We start from the raw sequence: 12302 nt of genomic DNA, 5'->3' as shown, positions 1-12302 counted from the left end.
TTCCATAAATTTTCTAGCTTACCATCAAGTAGCAAGGTTAACTGCTATAAAACTAACTGAACTTGTTTAATAGCCCTATGTGTAATGAAAGAGGACCCGTTCTGTTTTTATATGATACTAAAACTGAATTACACTTTTTGAAAATGCAATAGAAAGGAGATAACCCAAGTATTTTGTATGTATTATCTTAAAGTTTGCCCATTCAAAATTGTTTCCTATTCTTTGAATTTAAAAAAAACATTGGAAAAAGCTTACGTCATATCGCGGCTATTTTCCATACGGACAAGGCAAATATTTTTATCCACTTCGTCCTTTCTTTAAATAGTCTATATATGTGTTCTTTGGAGTATCAGGACAACATTGAATAAGTATTAGGCTAATTTTATTACAGCAATTATCTATAAGTTTCTATTGAGGGTAGGTTGCAAAGTTGCAAACAGTTTGGGGGAGTTAGTGAGAACTCTCTCTATACTGGAGAGTTGATGTGGGAATTCAGGATGGAACGCGTTTGACTTTGCTATGTCACCTGTTGCTAGAGCTAATGGTAGAATAGGCACTTGCAGATATAATTAGGTAAAATCATAATTATTATATTTCCAAAAATGTACAGCTTGCAAGTATTCCATAATATTTTCATAGAGGTAGCAGTTTGTAACGCGCCATTTTTAACGCCGTGTCATTTTAAAAATGAAGATAGTCTACAGAATTTTTTAATTTGTGTTTATTGCCACCATTTTTGCTGTGCGCTAAATTTTGTTTTTGAGTAATAAGAGCCAGCAAGAAAACTAAATTTTACATAGACGCATTAATTTCCTGGTTGCAAATAAGTAGGTAGATCGTTATTTTACCGTGTTTTGACATTATAATCGCCTACATGGGGCTTGGTAGGAGGTCCTTGTTCATGAGTTACGTCCCAATCATGATTAATGTCTTGCAAGGCGACACTACTGCGGTTAATAGAGTATCTCAAACAACTTTTAATGTTTTTATTTGGTTTTAATGGCTGCGGGTCGAAAGCGAGCATAGGTCGTAAAAACTTGAGCCTTTTTGGAAGCATTTTAGTGACAACTTACTCCCGGGTAGCGTAATTAAACTTTATTATTGGGATTATAAGCGCTTTATTTACTTTCTCCCAGTATTTACTGTTGGCGCAATCCATAATTTTAAGAACTGATGAAGATAGAGAGAATAAATTGGACGCCCGATATTGGCAAATTTTGAAGTAACTTTAAATTCCAACATAACATTAATCCGAAAATGGCGTTGGGTATTTAATAAATAAATAAAAACGAAATAAAACAACCAAGGTCTTTTACGTTGCCAGTCAAATTCGATTCCACTTTTAAATAAAAGCTTGTAAAAATATTCTGGTGCAATGCAATAGTCCAATCCAAAGACGGGCTGATGGGTGTCGGCGGTTATTACGTGGCTCCAACCAATCCCTGCAAGCCGGCCGATCCACTTGGATGTAGTTGTTAAATAAATACTCGCCGGTCGCCCTACAGGCTGCGAAGGGTATTTTATCAGGAAAATACTGCACACGGATCTTTTATATCAATGCTAGTGAAACGGAACAAGAGACACCTTGTACCGCTTCGTTCACAAATATATGAATAAATAAATAAATAAACATAAAATTAAATAACTACTGCAAAGTTCACAATGTATTAAATAAGCCTCTGCTGTTTACCATGTCTGGTCTCTATTATTCGGTTAATCGCTTAGTTATTTACTTAAATGATCACATTAAAAGAAAGGGTGACTATATTTAATCACAAGTGAATACATGGATTCAAATGAAATATAATATAAATAAAACAATAAAGCTCTTCGATTTCACAGCCCCATACATTATTCAAACTTAGAACTAACCTTCGCTTCCATTCATCTTACGGTGTTAATATGACTATCTCATTACAACCTTTATGAACTGTATTTCCTTCGCGTTCTAACACTTTCATTAATAAAAATGGGTAGTTCTCCTATTAGGCGCTGCCTCCCTAGTGATTCATATTGTAAATGCATGGGATTTGGCCATAATCACAAACAAATTAAAAGCGAATAAAGAAGAATGTATCGTGCGTCTCATTGTCTGTCTCTTTTACATATTGTTTAGAATCAACCCTTAGGTTAATTCTTCATTCATTATTCAGAATCGTTCACCTGTCTCGCTCTTACTCTTACAAACTCTATTTCTTTCGCACTCTGGCGACTCCATTCAAGCTGCAATATTCTTCTTTTATCGTTCGGAACTGACAGCCATATGTCTGTCTCGTTCTGACCTTCGCAAACTCTATTACTATCACACTCGAATGACTTAGTAAAACCGCGTAGTACTCCTGTTAGGTGATGCGTTCCTGGTGATTTATACTGTGAGAGATCCGGCTGGAAGCGCGAACATGGAGGCATATAGGGCCCGAGAAAGTTGTAGTTCAAGTACTTGTATACTCCTTATGACTCCTATTATCCTGGTAGTTAGTGAGGTAGGAAATCCAGCTAGGTGCTTAGCTCGAGGAGAGCGTTAAGCATAAGGAGATTGAGTTATATATGTGACGTCGTGAAATGTAGGAATATATGTAAACGCCGGGATCGCGAGAGAAACCGTTGACTTTGTAATAATTCTTGTGGCAGGGGGCGTCGCTGTCGCATAGTATTACGCTATAGTATAAAGACTAGCTGTATGAAGAAGTGTAGAAATTAACTGTAACCCTTTAGGCGGTTCTGTCTCCCTGGTAGTCGAAGACACAGTTAGAGACACAGAAGCTTGAATTGTAGGAAACCCTTGGGCCACAGCTAGCTTGTAAATAGCTCGTGTGACAGGAAAAGCCATTACGGCCGTAGAATCCTTAGGTTTACGAAACACGGGAGGCATCGTTGTCTCTGGAGTAATAGGAAATATAACTGAAGTTCAAGTAGCTCGAAACTAGATGCTTAGAACGCCACGGCCTGTGTAATAGTCCGTACGCTAGGAGATGGCGGAGGAGGCTTAAGCGTTTCTGGCTCTCGGAACACATAGTATGAGACGTCGATATAGTAGGGAACGTATATGTGCACGTAGACACCGCTGCCTCATAACAATTCGCAATAGTATCAAGTCTAGCTGTTTGCAAAAGTGTAGGAATTGCTTGTAACCCCTTAAACGTTTCTGTCTCCCTGGTAGTTGAAAACGCGGTTGTAGGCGCAAGGGCGCGAAGTGTAGAAAACTCTCGGGTCGCTACTGTCCCAGTAATAGCTTGTATGATAGGAAATGCAGTTGTTCCAGTAAGAGCTCGAAGTTTACGAAACGCATGAGACGCCGTTGTCTATGAAAGAATAGGAAGTGTAGCTGTTGGTTAAGTAGCTCGAAACGCGATACTCGAAACGCCGCTGTCTCTGCAGTAGGACGAGCGCTAGGAAATGAAGGAATTTACTTAAGCTCTCCGGACGCCGGAAACGCATAGCACGAAACGCCGTTGACGCAGCAGTAGTATGTATAACAGGAAGTGTAGGTGTACGCGCGGGAGGCGCTGCCACACGGAATCGCGCTGTAGTAGGAGTCTTAGCTGTGTACGTAAACGCCGGTATTACATAAAACCTCTTAAGCGGCTCTGTCTCCTTAGTAGCCTAAAACACAGGTATAGGCGCTGCAGTATGGATTGTAGGAAAACCTTGAACAGCAGCTGTAGTTTTAAACGCTTGTATGATAGGAAATGCAGTTGTTCTAGTAAGAGCTCGAAGTTTACGAAACGCAAGAGACACCGTTGTCTTTGAAAGAATAGGAAGTGTAGCTATTGGTTAAGTAGCTCGAAACGCGATACTCTAAACGCCGCTGTCTCTGCAGTAGGACGAGCGCTAGGAAATGAAGGAATTTACTTAAGGTCGTTTGTCACGGTCAGCTAGGCACTACAGTGCCAGTAGATGACGTTAGTGTGCAAATTCCACGTATTTTTTTTTTTTTAGGAATGAAATCGTGGATATTTTTATAAAATAATGTACATACCGCCAATAGCGTGAAATTTGTGATATATCGTACCAAGTTTCAGATGTATTTTAATTTAGAAAATACTTTCACTTGATCGCTGCAGTTTCGACTGAGATATTTTCGCACACATGCTTGTAATTTGTTGTAAACAGAAGTCTTTGTTAATTTCGCTCTCATGATCAAAAAGCAGATTGGCCCAGTTGCATAAGGCTTGAGTTTACTCTATCCTCAGCTTAGGAAGTTCGGGTTCAAACCCGTTGTAAGGTTTAACTTTTTTTTGTTTTTTTTTTATTGTTCTCAGTTAATGATGTTAGTATTTTTTGAAATGTGTAGCTAAAAAATTATAAGACCTAATTTAGGCAACAAACATTTTTTTTAAAATTTTAGGTAAATCTGAATATGCACAGCACAACTACAGTAAGTACTATGAGACTTATAATTCCTCACATCCACTCAAGGGTTGCTTGGTAGAGATCCCTTCGAGGGATAAGTTCGCCTTTACAAAGTCAAGGAAACCGAATCACGTACCAGAGTGGAACCTTTTCATATTCAATTGCGCTGTGATTTCTTTGGCAAGTGTATGGGATGTCAACATGACATTAGTAGCACATAGGTTCCACCCTGGTACGTGACTCAGTTTCCTTGACCGTAACTCAACGATTGTGTTCTTATTTTTTATTTACAATACACTTTACATACTATGAGAAAATTAGTCATAATCATTATCCCTATACATTATACATACCTACATATAGAGGCCTCCTCTCACAATGAGGGCTTGGGCGTTATTTTCAACGCAGGCCCAGTGGGAATTGAAATATAGCACACACCATTAATTATATAGCAGGTGTGTGTACGTTTCTTCATGATATTTAATTGGTTGGGTAGTAATCGAAGGCTCTACTGAACAACAAATAAAAAAGTCCATCACTAAGTCAGTTTTTATTTATTTATTTACATCAGTCAATTAAATTAGCCCACATACAACCACTGCTGAGTGCCTCTTGCATTTTCACGCCACTTTTCCAGTCTTGTGCCAGTCTCGTACACAGCTTATTAGCCGACAATGTATGTTATGACAGTGGTTTTCACTCTGTAATTAAATATTTTATTATGAAAATAAAACATATTTTGAAGAAGCATATTTTGTCAAATGAACTTTTCTCTGAACTCCAAAATTACCGAGATATGAGGCTCAAAAGTTAGTCCGCTACCAAGGGCTGGGGACTTGGAAAAAAAAACAGTAAAAAAAACTGTCCTAAACACCTACGGTCATGGAAACTGAGACTTTAGGCCTCCCCCATATTTTCCCGTTTTGCCAATACTCGCCACGTTTGATAAGCGGGTTGGCGAGCGTAGTAAGTATATGATGTGGGGTTGCTTGGAAAACGCTGCTGCCCATCTTCTGATATTATCCCTCAGCCGATTCCTACGCTACCCACGGGGGTGGTGGAAGTTGTATGTTGTACTCAGCCTCTACTGTACTTACTTTTTAATTTCCTTATAATGCGTCTTTTTCGAGACCAGAGTATTGATGCTTTATGTATTTTTTTCGCAAAGTTCGTGGCTTCATAGTTTCCAATGTGAATTATAATTCAGTTCAATACTTGAAAATATAACTGCATTCACATTATAGATTATAGATAATGATAATCCCGCCAGTTTCGAGGACAAATTACGATAATTTAATTTAGGAAAAAATTACTTCATTAGTTTACAATGTCATGACAACCTATGACAACAAACGAACAAAAAATTATGACTTGACGAATTTGACATTTGACTTGATGTTTTTTTATTTTTATTTTATGGAAAAAGCCACAAGCCATGCAGCCTTTATCTGATTTTATCACTACTAATTTATAATCCGTTAATGCAATTTTCCGTACTTATTTGTTAATACGTTAATGTTATGTGATTTTCTTTCTAATTTCTGTCGGAAACCCAAAGAATTGGCAATACATTTGTTCGTTGCACTTCAGTCTTTTGACTGACGGACTTTGTACCTATGGCCAGCAAAAATATTTAAAAAAAAGTTAAACGAGCTTCAAAATGGTAATTATGTGATTTTGATCAGACAAATCAAACGAAATCTGGCAACGTCGCTTAGCATCGAATTGTCAGCGAGTTGACAACGTAGCTGAAACACACACTACTAACCGAGCCGTTGGCGTACGATACTGTCGCCGTCCACTCACATATTGACAAAAAATAACTAAAATAATCATCTAGATTAAGCTATTAATCAAAAGCTTTCTTTAGGTAAATAAAAAATGCCTCAAATAAAGAACAAAATAAAAGTCAACAGATGTGATTTTAATTTCAAATTATTCTTTCAAGCGCACATGATTGTGTTAATACATTAGTATGGAAATCGTTCCACCTTAAGCTCTCCGGACGCCGGAAACGCATAGCACGAAACGCCGTTGGCGCTGCAGTAGTATGTATAACAGGAAGTGTAGGTATACGCGCGAGAGGCGCTGCCGCACGGAATCGCGCTGTGATAGGAGTCTTAGCAGTGTACGTAAACACCGGTATTACATAAAACCTCTTAAGCGGCTCTGTCGCCTTAGTAGCCTAAAACACAGGTATAGGCGCTGCAGTATGGATTGTAGGAAAACCTTGAACAGCAGCTGTAGTTGTAAACGCTTGGATGTTAGGAAGCGCAGTTGTAACCGTAGGAGCATAAAGCGCGCGAGATGTGCGAGACTTAGCTGAAGCGATATGCGGAAGGGCCCGAAATGCACGGAAACGAGGGAACGCAGGCGGCCGGAGGCGCAGCAATATTAAGAAAACCTCTTAACGGCGCTGGCGCCTTAGTAGCTGGGGAAACAGGAAGTGCTTATAGAGCAGGAAATGTAGGAGTGTTAGCAGTATTAGCAGGTGGGGTAGATGTAGTTATAGCAGGAATACACGCTGTCGCACAAAAAAAACTATAAAAAGGGCTGCGGCTCGTAGGAACGGATAGTCAACTTTGGGTTCTTTCAAGTGCAGGTCGTTACGCTGCTGGGTAATTGATCTACATAGTAACTACGCGATTTTATTTGTATATAAGCTGGCGGGCTGGCAGTGTTAGGCCGATGTCGCTGGGGTTACCCACGCGTTTTGTTTCGGTCTTTTCGCTGTTAGTTCTCCAGGCTTCATTTTTGTGTTTGTGAATAGCTGGCGGGATGGTAGCGGAGCCGATGTCGCTAGGGGAGTACCCATGCGTTTTGTTTCGGTTCCTTTGCTATTAGCCCTCCAGTTTTCCTTATTCTGTGGGATCGGACCGCTTTATATTCGCTTGAAAGTAGGGACTGTACGGGACGAGGTTCCCGGCCTCTAAACCTGATACCTAACGGTGATATACGAAAGTTTAGAGGTATAACGTCCTTCGGGACGGGACGGAATTGAGGAGAACGATTCCGCGTCTGACTATAGTCGCCAACTCTGGCGGTCAGGCTATCTTCTCCCCGGCGCGTACCCGGGCACCGTGTATCCGCAGTGTCGGTGCACGTGAGTTCGGTGGTGCTGGACCCCCCTTTATATATGTATATATTCGCACAATTATCTCTCTGCCCTACTCCACTCGCATCCCTGACTTCGGTCGCGGGTGGGGTTATTACACATGGCGTAGGATTAGGAATAGGTACACTAGAGGATGCCACCTCGATCCCTTAGTTAGTTAGCTAGCAGTTTTCCCTGTCATTCCGGAAAACTTTGAACATTACACACCACGCAATTAAAAATAAATGTGAGGTGCTCGCCATCTCTAGTTTTGGGACGTAAGTATTACATTTTAGCCTAGGGCCCTAGGTAGATCGATACAAGGCTAGGTTTGTTAGGGCAACTAGGTACGTTGAATAGGTTTGTGGTAGGGAAGGTATTTACTAGGCGGTATTTCATAGGTTTATAGGGCGTAAAACCAAACTTCATGAGTTTGGTAGGTTTTACCACTTTTATTGTACTAGGAGACCAGAACTAGGCAAGGTCCGTTAGGTTTTGATCATACTTCGTCTAGGTTAACGCGCGTTCGGTTTATAGGGCGTTGTAGGGAACTAACGGTTATCATTAGAAATTCGCCGGTGAATGTATGATGCTGCTGCTGGGGCTCGCTTGGGGATCGTTGTCTGACTGAACTGGCCATTCGGTCGGATAGTGATTCCTAGGGAGAGTACCGCACGGTGCGCGATATTGCCTAATCTTAAGATTAGAATTAAGTCTAGATTTAAGGAGCGCTTAGGGACATCTAATACGAAAATAGAAAATTAATGAAAAAAATAATCTATTAAAGTTTCTATGTCTGATGTTGACACAATTATGGGATACCTACTGATAATTCCATTCAAAGAAAATTCTCGACATTTATGTGTTATATTTGGTCAAAGCTAGGCATGTAGCAAAGTTCTATTCTTGACAGGGGAACGCTATTCATGTACTGAGAGCCAGACTGAATTAATCGTAAATGTTTAAACTATCTGCTATCGACAGATTCTTACAAAACAATAATATAATTATTTGCAGTATTCTTAAAGTGAGTAACTCATATTGTGTTTAACTGTACAGACGGGAAGACCATTACCTCCATCCAATAGATATTAAGTTGGTTGGTATTCTATAGGTAGTGAATGAATACTACTTACCTGCAAAACTAACAATCTGCCTTTACTTGGTAAGATAAGAATACCCGATTTATTATCTACCACCCCGGTCTATAAACGGTGGGAGGTAAAGGGGGGTTATACATATAATATATATATATATTAACCCTTTCTACATTAACCTCAAGCTTATAATTAATCGTTGAAAGTGATGATGTAGATTATTTCCAAATAAAACCTATAATTCCTCATGAGTATTCAATCAATACAAATACAAGCTAAAGTAAGAGTAAACCTAACACCTAGTGCATTGATACATTATAGGAAAGGAAAATATATTTCATCTACAAACAACTGGCAAGCATTATCGCTTGTGATTATATACATTACCTAGGTACAACATTTTAGCTTGCACTTGAGTCCAGAATTCCGCCATTGTGGAACTAGCAAAGCTAAGGATTGGAACTGGTAGGCGGATGAGAATTTGCTGTATACTATTGACTAACTAATCACTGGAATGTTGTTGTGAGCTTTTATTATTAAATAGAAATCATATAAATTCTTATGGTTAATTTATCAATTAAATAAACTATTTATAGCAAGAGTACTTTTGCCATACCATTATATTATAGGAAGGAAAACCCAAATGCTATTTCTAATTGACTTGTATATACCGACTATGAATTTTATCACCTGGTGGACACATAAGTATATTACCTATATACAACTTTATTATTCTGCATTTGAGCTCTAGAATGCTCTTTATTTACTTAACTAATCCATTTAATTCTGTGTGCTTATTTCCAATTGCTGAAGTAAAATGGAAAACTTATAATACCATATTCCTATTCTACCTATCGCTCACACAATATCCTTATAGTGTGGGTAGTATTCTGTATATCCCCATTATACTATAGCAAAAGGAAACATTATCTTATTCTCATTTTGTTTGTGTTTTATCAAACTGTTTCCATTTGGCTTATTTTACTGGTTTTATTTTACACTGTGTTTTTACTAATCCTGTGTTCTTCCCTTCTTAGCATTTTAGAAATCTTTCACAGGCCTATATAATCACTAGGTTAATCTCCTTAAATCTTAGATATTTTACTATGTTCTACCATAAGCATTTATTAATGCGCTTCATTTCAGAATGTCATACCTTATAGCTATACTTGTTCCTCTCAAGTAATCATGGATACAACTTGCCCCTGTTCCCCTAACAGCATTCCATAACATACTACAGCATTCTATATTCCTAGTCAAATTAGTTATTTTCTTGTAATGTGTTTTTAGTTGCGTTATAGGTAGGTAGATAATTAGTTGTAGCTTAAATTCAGACCAACCAATCTTTACTTCTTCACTAAAAGTACCGTATGGGTTACCTAGGACGGACACAACGAAGGGTCAATCATTTTATTTAGGCACTAGACAACCACTAGACGATCACATGGCCAATTCACATCATCACGCTATCATATAGTAGGTTTCGGACATCTCAGTAGGACTCATAAGCTCTAGATATATAGGTAGGCTGCTCATAGGTAGGTCATAGCTGTGAGTTTAGGAGCTTTGATTAATTAGCAGTTAGCTTCAGATTCAGGAGTTTGAACTTATAGGTGAACTTTAGCTTTAGGTTTAACTTTCAGGTGAGTTTAGTTGAGCTAGGTAGAGTTAGGTTTAGCTGATAGAAGGAAAAAGTTTGTATCGGGGGGGGGGGGTTAGTTACACTAGCATAGTACATCACGTTAGGATCATAGTCCAATAAAGCTTGGTTACGTAATTTTGTGTATTGTATCTTCTATTCTTGTCACTATTGTGCCATTTTTATCAAACTTTAAACTCGGCCCTAAGGCTCCGAAGCGTTAACGTTTCGTGTGCTCGCCTACTCCATTTGGGAATACAGGCGTGATGTTTGTGTGTGTATCTTCTATTCCTTAAATATGTTGGAAAGCCTAAGTTATCTTAAATCCAGTTTTTGCTGACGTTCACGTACTACAGATTAACCACTTTATTTCTCTACGAAAGTTACCCGTTTACGGCTTTCAAATGCGTCATGGTATCATGAAACAGGTCATAAAGTACTACAAATCTCTCACATTCTGCCGCAATTGCGACATGTAAAATAATCCGAATAAATCATTTTTATTTTTTAAACAGTAAATAAATGTGCAGGATGATTGGTTGTGATAAAAATAGGTTTTTCAAACTATCCACTTCTTAACAGGATTTTTACACACTGGCCGATAATATATAACTATACCATAATTATGGTTACTAACATTGTGAACTAACTATGTCGTCTGAAATGAGTTTTTAATGTTCAGCAGAGTATCTAAATGTATGTACAGCAAAGCATAAGTGAGTTTTTAAATTTTTTTATACCTGTGAAGCAAGCATATTCTAAACTATAAATACGTTTCTCTTTAAATGAACTAAAATAATTTCCTTGCTCACCCGCGACCTTACGATATTAGTCCTTATTTTAGTTCATTGATATGGACCTCCGCAAAGTAACGCCTGATTCAATAAATTACGTTTCTCTTTATCTGTCACTTTGATATTTGCATGATTTAAAACAACATTTGCCAGGTTTACTTTTGATGAAGAGGGCATTCGTCAAATTCAAATTCAAATATGTTTATTGCCAGAACATAGTTAATACAAAAGGTCTTAGTGCTACAAAATGTTCTACCTTAATTGGGCGTGCAATATTAAAATCATTTTCTCTCAGCATTTACTATATAAGAAATACTAAGTAATATCTCAGTTTGTTAATGCTATTTTCTCATTATTACAATACAATACAATAACTCTTTATCATTTCTTCTTCTTTGTTATTACAATTTATTATTTTCATTTATTAGATTATTATCATTGCAAATTACCTATTACTATTATAATGTCAGTTCACTATTATGTCAGAATATGCTAAGTTTAGTTTTATTGTTATTAAATAGGTACTTACTTTATGTCTAAGTATTATTAATCTTACTATTATCCTAATCATTAAAAAAGTCTTGCATACATTTATCCAGAAGCCACCTCGTACTTTGCTAAATTGATTTTGTGGGCACTCTTGTATAGACATAGGTAAATTATTGTAAATTTGTTCATCACATTTGTTCTTGCAAGAGGCTGGTACAATTTTTTCTTACGCCATGTTGACCTTTCATCGCCAATGCATGTCTCTTTCGTGATTTGCATGACATTGAATCGTTGTACCAATAGGTACATTTCGAACGGCTAGCTCAGTCGCTAAGCGTGTCCGGTACTTACACTTCCTGACTAATTAATAACTAGAGAAGGGGTGTCCTGCCCTTTCGCAGAAATTCCTTTGGCGGAATATCACTAGCCAACCACCGTTTCGCCGAAGATTCACATTGACAACTAAGTATTAATTTTTATATGACAACGTGTCATTTGGTCGAATTATTATAAAGCAGAAAATCATAATGACTCAAAACTTTGGAAAATTTATCATTTGTCAAATCTTTCTCTAGATCAAACAACTAATAAACGAATAACATTTCGTCAGTGCAACAGTTCCCTTTTCATACATAAGCCAACTTTTTACTTAGAGTAAATTAGTCAGTTAGTAAGAGTTACGCACCAGTTTTGTAATAAGTATAGCAACAGAAATCTAATGTGTGGCAAAGTTCAGTCCTGTCCGTGTTAGCTTAACCGTGAGCAAACAGCGCACGAAGCCGAGTGAGCGAAGCGAGCGTGCCGCGGTAACGGCCGGCGAGTGCCAGTATCGTAAT

At 38.0% G+C, this 12302-nt stretch overlaps 1 protein-coding gene and 1 long non-coding RNA gene across 2 annotated transcripts in view; one reads left to right on the top strand and one right to left on the bottom strand.

Annotated features, from left to right (window-relative positions):
- Window positions 1–12302, top strand: part of LOC141429678 (uncharacterized) — a 264174-nt gene that overhangs the window by 17877 nt on the left and 233995 nt on the right.
- LOC141429668 (uncharacterized) lies at window positions 4683–6345 on the bottom strand. Its single transcript, XR_012451565.1, has 2 exons — window positions 5451–6345; window positions 4683–5054 (listed from the first exon to the last, which is right to left on the bottom strand). It is a non-coding gene; the product is annotated as an uncharacterized lncRNA (long non-coding RNA).

Source organism: Choristoneura fumiferana, chromosome 7 (genome assembly GCF_025370935.1).
Source record: "Choristoneura fumiferana chromosome 7, NRCan_CFum_1, whole genome shotgun sequence".
NCBI lineage: Eukaryota > Metazoa > Arthropoda > Insecta > Lepidoptera > Tortricidae > Choristoneura > Choristoneura fumiferana.
The sequence above is the reverse complement of the archived record's forward strand: the minus strand, read 5'-3'. Positions and strand labels throughout refer to the sequence as shown.